At 37.3% G+C, this 12,129-nt stretch overlaps 1 pseudogene; it reads left to right on the top strand.

Moving 5' to 3' along the window:
* The first annotated feature begins 9,519 nt into the window (after nt 1–9,519).
* On the top strand, nt 9,520–10,890 carry LOC139783437 (uncharacterized; annotated as a pseudogene).
* The last annotated feature ends 1,239 nt before the right edge of the window (nt 10,891–12,129 follow it).

Raw genomic sequence — 12,129 nt, 5'->3', positions numbered from 1 at the left:
GTCTTACGACCGTTCCTGCGACTCTGAGACTTGCGCATTTAATTTGTAGACTCCGTCTAACTCGCTCAAGCATTCGCAAGAAATTTGCATATAAAATTTCTCACAAATAATCACACAATTAATCGTACAAATAATAACCGTGTTAGAATTTATTAGCGCATGTTATAACGTATATAATAATGGTATTTTTATTTTTAAGCCATTATTTTAAATGAATAAATAATGTAAAATAAATATTAAATTAATGTTGAATAAATGTGAAATAAATGTTTTTAAAAATTATTATTGCAAACGAATAATTAATGTGACATAAATATTAATCAATAAACGTTAAATAAATATTTTTTCGAAATCATTATTTTAAATGAATAATTAATGTAAAATAAATATTAAATAAATGTTGAATAAATGTGAAATAAATGTTTTTAAAAAATATTATTGCAAACGAATAATTAATGTGACCTAAATATTAAATAAACGTTAAATAAATATTTTTTCTAAATCATTATTTTAAATTAATAATTAATGTAAAATAAACGTTTAATAAACATTAAATAAATATTATTTGTACATTAAACTGTAACAATGTATAAATACTAAAAAAAAAAATATTTAAAAAACATTTAAAAAATATTGTCTGCTGATTGGGTAACCGTTTCTAGGTATTTTAATCGTCTGAATCGACCTTTAAGTAAACCGAATGCATTCTCTATTACTACACGACACTGTGATAGCTTGTAATTAAAATTTTTTTGTCTATTACTTAATCTATCAATATTTTTAAAGCCAACCAGAAGATATGTAGATAACTTATAAGCTAGATCTCCTATTATATGGCTATCTTCATAAAAATCAATTGATAAGTTCTTTATCCTTGCACATAAATCGGATTTTCTAAACAATCGCATGTCATGAAAATTTCTGAAACAAGATTAAGAATGAAAATTTAGAAAATTATGTATAATAAAAAATTTTAAATTTACCTGCTAGGAAATCCATTAATTTGTTGGAATTCTCTCATTACTTTCAAGGCACGTTCCCTATTTGGCCATGATATAATTTTATATCTTAAATTAACTTTTAATAGAATTTTACAAGTTCTATTGTGACGTCCTGGTGATGCGAAGTTGCTCGATCCGGCAGAACGCCTTTGTTTATGGGTTCTTCCTTTGCGGTTAAGGGGGTAAAACCCCAGGATAATTAACTGCCTTCGGCGATGCGGATTGTGGCTTCTTGAATCCGTTCAGGATATATTAGGTATTCAATGATCTTTTAACTTCTCTCTAAGATTTCAGAATATAATGTTTATTGTTAAACTTCTTGATATAAATATTTGTTTGAGAGAGTGGCACAAGTATAGTTATGTGCTCGCTTTCTCGGCTCGCTCCACTCCTACGGTGGAGGCGAAAGATTTATCCTTTTATACAATTTTAGAAACGATAGTGGGAGGTGACCGCATTCTATTACATTGAATCATAAAGCTGAGGGTTCTATTTCATTACCTAATATGGTTATATTCCGGTTTTTTCTCTTTATATAGTCATGTGGCTAGCTTGGCCTCGACATTCCCATATATGGTTCTATTCTACGCTTGGACTAGATTTCACTCTGATGAGTCATACAGTGACTCATCTAATTTCGGTAATTATGCAGTAACACGGACCACCCTCCGATGACATATGTTGTCAAGGTCACCCTCCTGAGTGACCTTCAGAAGGTTTTAGCCGTCGCTTGTTTTTTATTAAAAAGTTATTAACAAAAAAAGTTTCGAAAATATAGCAGTTATTTTAAGTATTGAGAGGCATAAACGACTAATATTACGTCTTTTTTTTTTAAGTAGAGAATATCTCGTTTCGCGTGAAAGTCGCTATTTTATCAAAACACAGCATTTAAAGCAGTAAATTGTTGATAAATTGAAATCTTTTTGTTAAAGCAGAGAATACTTTATTTCGCGAGAAAGTCGCTGCTTTACCAAAACAAGTAAATCTTCTTCTGAAGTAAAGAATACTTTATTCGTTTATTCACTGCTTTAAATGTTGTGTTTTGGTAAAGTAGCGACTTTCACGCGAAACGAGGTATTCTTTGCTTAAGGGGATGCTGGAGTGGCAAGAATTACCGACATTTTTTTGAACAGACTAAACTTTGAATTGGCTTTACGGAATTGAAAAAACTTTTTACAGAATTAAAGTACGCACAAAAACGGAGTGCTCTGCAGTCGATTTTACATCAAAAACGAAAAAAAAATAGAAAAATTATAGTTTTGTTGTGACATTTGCTGCACATAAAAATTTAGACTTTGTACGTATAAAATAAGCATGCAGCGCACTCGGGATTACAAAAAAGAACAATGTTGTGCTTTCAGAAATGAGCCTAGAAGCTTTAGTATAAGAGAAAAATTTGTTTGAAAATCTCATATGTATGTATGCGTGCGGAATCGGTGTGAAGAGTAAAACAGACCGTAGTTTAGTTGCTAGGTAGCACGATAGGCGGTGCTGTAATCAAATGTGCAGTGAAGTGCATCGCTGGATCATAGGATAATGCTCCGGACTTATCGACCTAAAAAATCAGGTCGATAAGTGACACTATTACCTAGGACCAAGGTTGTAGGACGTAAATTTCAAGATTTTACTTCCCGGAATGGATTATTTACGTACGTGTCGTTATGTTTACACAAATCTTTTTCATGTAGACAATTCATGCAGTATAAATTATTATATGGGATATTATATCGTAAATGTAAATTATGATATGGGATATTATATTGGATAACAGTACAGAAAAAGAAAAGATATAAAATTGAATACAATTTGACTTTAGTATAATAAAGTATAAATATTACAAATCAAGGATATGCCAGCGAGTGTGCAATGCGTGCATACGTGTGTGATTGAAGAATCTGAAATAGACATTGGAGTGACATTTTTACGGATTCAATCTCGAGATCTTGAGTTGACTGCACCAATTTTATTTCGACTAGTCGCAATCGAAAGTATTACGCTTCGACATTATAATATTAGAAAAGTGTTACATTTTTTATTACGGTTTTAGTTATTTCAGTTATTTCAGGTTCTTCGGGATATGATAGGATAATAGGATTCAAATAATACAAAATAAATAATAGAAATTAATAAAATGTCTAATTTTTATTCAATACATGCGGACCGGACCGTTCATCGTTCTTTTGATTAATTGCATAGACGTATATAATAGACTGAACATTGACATTGACAGAGCTTTCGGCAAGATCTGAAGGACAGAAGATCTGCTTGTAGTGCCGCTTTCCTTTTCTAATTGTGACAATTCAATTGTCTTATGTGAATATGTAAGAATATATTCATTTTTTTATTTCTATGGCTGATGGCAAAGAACGAAAAGTAGGCTCTTATGTCTATCGTAGTCATAGACGTAAAGCAAGGCAGAGAAAACGATTAGATTAGTGCGACAATGTGACACAAAAAAAATAACTATTAAAAGATCAATTACAATAATTAAAGTGATTAAATAAAAAATTAATAAAAATAAACGAAAGATAAATATCATAGAATAATTTATCAAACAAACCTTTAAAAAAATTTTTTCTTTGGACCCCGCCATAATCATACGTATTTTGGGTTTCGGCGAAATTAGCTGAAACTTTGGAAATAAATAGTTTATGTGATGTTGATCAAAAGTCACTATAGGCAATATTCATAAAAATCAACCGTTTAAACGCTATCATCGTCTAAAAGTCAAAATAAGGTGTTATTTCAGTACTATTATTGGACAACAACAACAGCATCACCAGGCCTATTGTGCAACTAAAAGTACTTGAGTAACTGTGTGTGTGTGTGTGTGTGTGTGTGTGTGTGTGTGTGTGTGTGTGTGTGTGTGTGTGTGCGTGCGTGCGTGCGTGCGTGCGTGCGTGCGTGTGTGTGCGTGTGCGTGTCAGCAGGGATAAGGACCCTACAGTTCGTCACTCCCGTAGTATTTATTGACTCCAAACCCTCTCTGCTGTGTGTGTGTGTATGCGTGCTCGTGTATCTGTATTGCAACGTTAAACTAAGGGGCCTATTCTGTAATTGTTAACAAATACCATTACGTGCTTCGCACTGCTTTTCTACAATATAATATATCTGCGCAAAACACGTAATGATAAAAAAATTTTCTTTGGGCTCAAATTACAGCAAATTTTATCTATTTTTCCATGCCGTGTGGCAGTTTTAAAAAATTCAACATGGCTAACCAAAAATGGCGGATAAGTGTAACTGCAACTTGAAATACGAGATTAAAATATGTGGATTTTCATGACACTTGGTACGTAAAGGTTTTTGGGGTCGCTGAATACGAATCTGAAGTCAGTTGTTCAAAATTCAAAATGGCGGATCCAATATGGCGGACGATTTTTTTAAAAAGGCGATCCAATTTGCTTGAAAGTTGTTCGCGGCATTGAGCGACCACGCGGCTGTACGCAATCGTTACGCTCGCACGCGTCGAAATCTTGCAAAGTGTAATTCGTAGTGATTATAAGGAGATATAAGACTGTGAAGGTGTGTGTGCGTGCGTGCGTGCGTGCGTGCGTGTGCGTGTGTGTGTGTGTTCAAAACTCAATCCCATACACATGTCATGAATTTGCAAGATAAGAACATATATTTTGGTAACCAAAAAAGTACTACTTTTAGCGCTACCCGGGAACAACGACGTGGACGTAGTAGTTTTCTGTTCCCATTGGGGTGCTTGATTAAAGTGAGTCCCCTTGCCTCTCACTATTCGTGGTGCTTGATCCTGATATCACTTGAGCTCTTACTCTCTACCTTTTAAAATCTCGATATGAAAGAGTCGATCTATCTATATCATGGGAATATCTCTTAATTACCATTTCTTTGTTGATTGGTACGAAAGAATGATTTCTCATAATATTTGGAACTGGTGGAGCAACATTAAATCTGCTATTCAAAAATCTCTTCGTCTTTTGGTGCTCTTTGTCATTATAAGACAATATACTAATACTTTTAGAATGTTTCTGAGCCCAGTCAACAAGTTTCTCGAACGTAAGAATGGCATCGTTCGGTTTACAAAGGAGGCTAGCTCGTACAGCTTCTCTTTTGAATATAGCACCTACACCGTCTGAAGCACCTTTGCCATGTGCAGTGGCATGAAAGTGCCATTCCGCTTCAATACCAAAATCCTCTTCGTGATACATAAGATTCATCATCTGGTATTTATTTTTGAAGTGCTGTTTTGCTCCATCAGTAAACTAGATAACTCTTATAAGCTCAGGAATGATGTTTTTCAATTCAGGAACCAGCATCTTCTGTGCAGTATATACTGCAGCTGTGTCATGAAGTGTACTATTGGAGAGAAAAATAAAACTTTTGTGTTCAAGTCTTAACTCTTTTTTATAGTAACACACGATAGCAAGGACGGTACACTGTGAATTATTAAAATGGAATGCTTGCGATGCATCTTGCGCAACATACTTGTAATTCTCAGAAAAATCTAGTACTGCAAGAATTTCTCCTGTTTTCAAATTCTCTTTTCTTTCCTGGTAGTATCGAGATTGTTCTTTTGCAATGAAAGAATGAGGTTTCAGTATGATCAATTTGTCACACAATTCATCAACAAATTCCGACGATGAAAGAATGTGCGTCTGAAGAGTTGATCTGTCAGTACTTGTCCACACACTGTACTGTACGTGATGTACACTTTTCTCCTCTAAGAGTTCTTTCAAATGTTTTTTTAGTTCAATAATACCAGGACATTTCCTGCACTCTCCAATAAAACAATTTGCATCAGGATTTTTGCATACGATTTGGCGTAAGCAATCTTTATAATCACGTAAAATCATGTCGGAATCTTTAGTGAGATTTTGTAAATTGATTGAGTCAATCATCAATTTGCAATTCTGGTGTATCGTACAGACACAGACCGAATGCATACCATTCGCACCAGCAAGTATACAATGTTTTGGTCGGAGTTGGGCAAATTTTCTAAAACTAACTGGACAGTCAGGGTAACATTTACTATAAATATCATAAAGCCCTCTTAAGTCTGAAAAGAGAAGACGTTTTTGTATTAAATCTCTGCCCTCGTCATTTTTTACAGAAACTACATCTTTCATACCCGGCATGATTCTGCTATTTTTGTCACTATTGTAAAAATCTTTAATTCGTGTAACAGTACTTACCGGCAATGGTTTACCATTCTTAGCAGTTGTTTGTGCTAAAACGCCCTTAGAAGCTTTCAATTCCCTAGCTTTTTTTTGCAAACTACCTAGAACAGTTGAATTCCCGAGAAATTTTACTTAGATTCCATGCATTTGGTACCGTAGTCAGAATCGTCAATCTCAAAGGATCATTAATTTCAAGAGCGGAAAATTTTTCCTTCAATCCATTCAACATGTCTTCCAATTCGATCTCTCTTTGTGATTTTATATTCGATTCAATTCCACTGGAAGGTAATGAAGATACATTGGAAGATCCAGAAATATTCCGTTCGGTATCATGAGTACCATTATCAAACGTTTCATCAAGACTTGATGAGACGTGTGTATCTTCCATTCGAGGATATTTGATTTTCCTACATGCTGCACAAACCTTAGCACTATCTGGAAACTCTGGGAATATTCTTTTCATGGAAGTAGAAATATATCGAAGAACTTTCCCTTTGTGGCCTTTCCCATTGTAGGGATTGCAACATCTATCACCGTGTATATTGGACATATTCAGATTTAGATTGTAAGATCAGATTGTAAGAACAGCACTGAGTTGCAGAAAAGTCTAAGAACTCGGCTAGGGGTCCCCTTGTTATAAGGACCGTGGATGATTTTCACTTGCGAGAAAGATTCGCCGCCTAGCGGCAGCGCCTCGCACTACGCTTGCCGCCGCGGTAACTTTGAATGAATCGCAAACGTGCGATCGTCGCACTGCCAAAATCAAAGGCAATCCTTAACAACATGGCACAAATTTTAAAGTATAAACTTATTCATTCTCACGAAAGTTGGTCGCCATGTTGCATCCGTCATTTTTAATTTTTAAAAATTTACTTTAGATTCGTATTCAGTGACCCCTAAAACCCCCAGGTAACAACTTTCAAGCAAATTGGATCGCCTTTTTAAAAAAATTGTACGCCATATTTTATCCGCCATTTTGAATTTTGAACAACTGACTTCAGATTTGTATTCAGCGACCCCAAAAACCTTTACGTACCAAGTGTCATGAAAATCCACATATTTTAATCTCGTATTTCAAGTTGCAGTTACACTTATCCGCCATTTTTGGTTAGCCATGTTGAACTTTTTAAAACTGTCACACGGCATGGAAAAATAGATCAAATTTGCTGTAATTTGAGCCCAAAGAAAATTTTTTTAACCAAAATTTAAAATGGGCAGGGGGGTGTAACGTTGAGAAAGAATGCCCCAAAAATATTATAATTATTTTTTATAATTAAAAATATTAGGATTTCTTTATAATCTTTAATTTTTTAAGATGTGGCCATTGTAGAGTGGCCAACAACTTTACTGTTTACCCCTATTTTTTATCTAATACTGTGACATGTATCCTGCTAGCGCGGGCGGCGCGGGCGACGCGGGTGGCGCCGGTGCGTATCCTGCCGGCGCGGGTGGCGTCGCCGGTGCGTATACTGCCGGCGCCTGCGGTGCCGGTGCGTATCCTGCCGGCGCGGGTGGCGCCGGTGCGTATACTGCCGGCGTCTGCGGTGCCGGTGCGTATCCTGCCGGCGCGGGTGGCGCCGGTGCGTATACTGCCGGCGCCTGCGGTGCCGGTGCGCATCCTGCCGGCGCGTGTGGCGCTGGCGCGTATCCTGCCGGCGCGGGTGGCGCCGGCGCGTATCCTGCCGGCGCGGGTGGCGTCGGTGCGTATCCTGCCGACGCGTATCCTGCCGGCGCGGACTGCGCCGGTGCGTATCCTGTCGACGCCTGCGGTGTCGGTGGGTATCCTGCCGGTGCGGGTGGTACTGGCGGTGGGGGCGGTGCCCACTTTTTGCGAGTGTATAAAATTTTACTTATAACGTCGCGTGAAGATTAGTCTAAACGCAAGAATATATAAGCTTAAATTTATATATTCTTGTCTCAAGATATTAAGTCAATCTTATTTTATTCGAGAGAAGAGAATAGGAATTGTTGATTTAATCTCAATATTGTTTCATAACGCGCGATGTTAGAGCCATAATATTAGGCGCGATCCGCGCGACGGCCGCGCGCCGCGAAACGCCTGAGATGCATCTAAATATCCATTATCCAGATATTATTCCTGAAATAGGAAACTAAACTTACAAATACTTCGAAATCATAGCAGTCACGCAGATAATAATAGTAGAGTATTAAACTAACAAATAATATAGAATAAAAACTATGAGGAAGTAATGTGCAAGTTTCTACTTGCACACTTAAAAACTATGAGGAAACAATGTGCAAGTTTCTACTTGCACACTTTTTTATTATTTTAAAACATCATTTTTTGAAGTCTCAATTATTGAGACTTGAGATGTTCTAACTGTCCCTCTTAGAAAGAGATGAATAGTGAGTAAACTAAGGTTTTTTTTTAAAGTTAACCGACGTTTGTAAAATCATAATAGATTTCTTCGTCACCCATGAGGTACTACTGTTAAATGAAATCAGTAACTTATACAGTCATTTATAAAATAAACGCTCGACACTCGGTCAGCTTTGCAAAGTTCAAACATCGATTTCATACCTTCTTAAAAGGGGATTAACATTTAACACTACACTGTGTTTTTTATATAACTAAAAAACTAATCAACCAAATCTTAAAGAATTATATATGGAATAGGGGTAGAAAAAATTGAAAAAAAACTCAAAAAACAATCTTTTCTTTGGTTTCTTCTACCCCAATTTTATATATCATTCTTTTAAATTTGGTTGATTAGAACCAACTTTATACACAATCAAAAGTTCATATACGAATTTACGAAAACAAAGCTTTCTCTATGAGGAAGCAATATATAATTTACCTGTTCTGAGACCCAATCACAAAATCTTTCTCGACGGAGCAAATCTTGGTGGAGCAACATTTGAGTTGTGTGTCTCTTGTAAGGATGCATTCTTAAATCTTTCTTAATAATTCTATGCGCCTTGTTATGGTCCATACCAAGATCATATCCGATACTTCTCGTGCTGGTGTGCGGATTTTCTGTAACTGCTTCTCTCACTTGATTGATAATTTCTTCCGGGCGATGATGATTTCGTGCGCGTGTTGACGTGTGTAACGTGCCATGCTGGATAGGGCGAGTTAATAAGGTATGGAAATACCCGTGTGCCGGGTGCCGCTTTTCAGGAAAGCGCTCAGCGTACAAAATTGCGGCCTAACCTTCCATTTTTACGACATTCGCCGTAAATTAATAACATATTGGCCAACTCTTCGTTAGTATAACGAGGACGTTCCATCGTTCACCGCGTTTTCAATCCTCGCGTTGCACGCAAGGAAAAGAACGTCGGACCAGATAGTTTTTTGTCCGTCTACGGAAAATGCACTCGTCTGTTTTAAAAACGTCAAATGGTGAACGATGGAGCATCCTCGTTATACTAACGAAGAGTTGGCTAATATGTTGTTAATTTACGGCGAATGTCGTAAAAATGGAAGGCAGGCCGCAATTTTGTACGCTGAGCGCTTTCCTGAAAAGCGGCACCCGGCACACGGGTATTTCCATAACTTATTAACTCGCCTTGTCCAGCATGGCACGTTACACGCGTCAACACGCGCGCTAAATCATCATAATCGCCCGGAAGAAATTATCAATCAAGTGAGAGAAGCAGTTACAGAAAATCCGCACACCAGCACAAGAGGTATCGGATATGATCTCGGTATGGACCATAACAAGGCACATAGGATTATTAAGAAAGATTTAAGAATGCATCCTTACAAGAGACACACAACTCAAATGTTGCTCCCCCAAGATTTGCTCCGTCGAAAAAGATTTTGTGATTGGGTCTCAGAACAGGTAAATTATATAGTTTAATAATGTATTAGCTATATTTTAAGCTTTCATACGAAATCGTGGCAAATAACTTTCATTTATCGAATATTTCTCGTTGACGCGTTTTTTATATCGTGGCTAATCATATCACCGTTTCTTCTAAAGTCTGCGCGATAAAATGTCAACCTAAGTAATAAACAGACAATTAATAATAATTTTTAACAAATTGCAAAAAAGGCATAAAAAACATGAAAAAAAATACACAGATACATTATTGTACCTTTATATCATACAGATTTACGATATTGATGATATTGAGGATGACTACTTTCTGCGGAGTATATTATGGACAGACGAAAGCACTTTCCGCAGTGATGGCATGATTAATCGCCATAATGAACACCATTACGCGGTAGAGAACCCCCACTGTATAAAAGAAACGCACGTCCAGAGAAGATTCCACGTCAACGTTTGGATGGGGATTGTGGACGATACGATTATTGGACCGTACTTTTTCCCTGAAAATGTCAATGTCACGGCAGAAGTATATTCCGAGTTTCTGGAGGAAACACTGCCCAGTTTGATGGAAGATGTTCCATTACACATCCGCCCAAACATCATCTTCCAACAAGACGGCCATCCAGAGCCCATACTTCCCTTCTCGCCCGTACGATTTTGAATCGTCGTTTTACGAACAGGTGGATAGGCATTCACAGTGATCTGCACGAGTGGCCACCGCGATCACCTGATCTCACGCCTCTGGACTTTTTTGCATGGGGTTTTATACGCGATCAGGTATATAAGACACTACCCATGAATCGCAACGAATTAATTGAAAGAATACGGGTAGCAAGTCGCGATATTACACCCGTCACACTAAGTAGAGTGCGACAAAATTTTATGCGGAGAGTCGCATTGTGTTTGGAGAACAATGGTGGACATGTAGAACATGTCCTGTAAAATAAATACATATTGTAAATACATTGGTTTAATTGCGTCAGGTGTGATTCGCGTTAGGACACCTAGATTATCCACGCGATATTGGTTGCGCCGAGATATTATTCGCGTTGGTGTGATTGTGCTCCGATGTTAACTGCGTGCAAGCCTTTGCGTTAGAATCATATTTGCGTCGGAATGTCGTTCGTGCCGACATATTATTCGCGTTAGAATATTGATCGTGCCGATTGATTTCTCGAGTCGGGGTGTCATTCGCGTTATTCACACCGACTGATTATTCTCGTTAGGATATTATTTGCGTTAGGATATTATTTGCATTAAGATATTACTTGCGTTGACCTAATATTGCGTCCCGTTATTACGCGCGGTAATTCCGTACCTTTCCCCGCGTTAGTTTTAGTATTTTGTGTTATGCCAAGCGCCTCAGCGCCTTATTCTTCGCGTCAGGATACCCTTGGCGATATTACGCGTTGCGTTCGACCATTATTACGTTGGGATGTCACTTGTGTTACGTTCCCTATCTGCGTTAGATTAAGGCAATTTGGCGAAAGAATTCTTGCGCCGCTTGGGACCTTGAGTTCACGCGCTCCGAGCGTGACGCACGATTATTTCGCGTTTACTCCAGTTATGTCGCATTCGGTCGTAACTTCTGTAGATATTCTATATTATTTGTTAGTTTAATACTCTACTATTATTATTTGCGTGACTGCTATGATTTCGAAGTATTTGTGAGTTTAGTTTTCTACCAGTATTATCTTGCTCATCAACGACGCCTTCCGCGCGTTTACTAAATTAACGTAATTCTCCGCTTATTTCTGGCGTCCGCGTTACTGCCATTCTTATTGTTCAAAACTTGACGCCCGTGTTATCAGCTATCTATTTGCTTTTTCTGATTAATGAAAGCCGAAATGGCCGCATTGTTTTCCGAAAGTTATTCTACAATAAATGTTCCTTTTTATTTGTTAGCTGACTGAGTTAATGATTTGCGTGTCACCCCGCCGAACATCGCGCTGCCCTTAATCAACCCCGCCACCCTCAGAAAAGATTTCTAGATACAATGCTATTACTCTTAAATCTAATCATAAAATAGGATCGAAATAGGGCCAATCATATTTAGTATTGAAACAACAATATTTTAATCTTAAATAGAAAATTTCTTAAGTTTAGAATAAAATATTCTTGATACTATCCCTCTAACTTTCTCAGAAAGATGCAGATAGAACTTTGTGACAATCCTATAAT

Source organism: Temnothorax nylanderi, unplaced genomic scaffold (assembly GCF_030848795.1).
Source record: "Temnothorax nylanderi isolate EJ_2023f unplaced genomic scaffold, tnyl_v1.0 TNYL_tig0501_pilon, whole genome shotgun sequence".
Lineage (NCBI taxonomy): Eukaryota > Metazoa > Arthropoda > Insecta > Hymenoptera > Formicidae > Temnothorax > Temnothorax nylanderi.
This window is presented reverse-complemented; position numbering and strand designations above follow the sequence as displayed.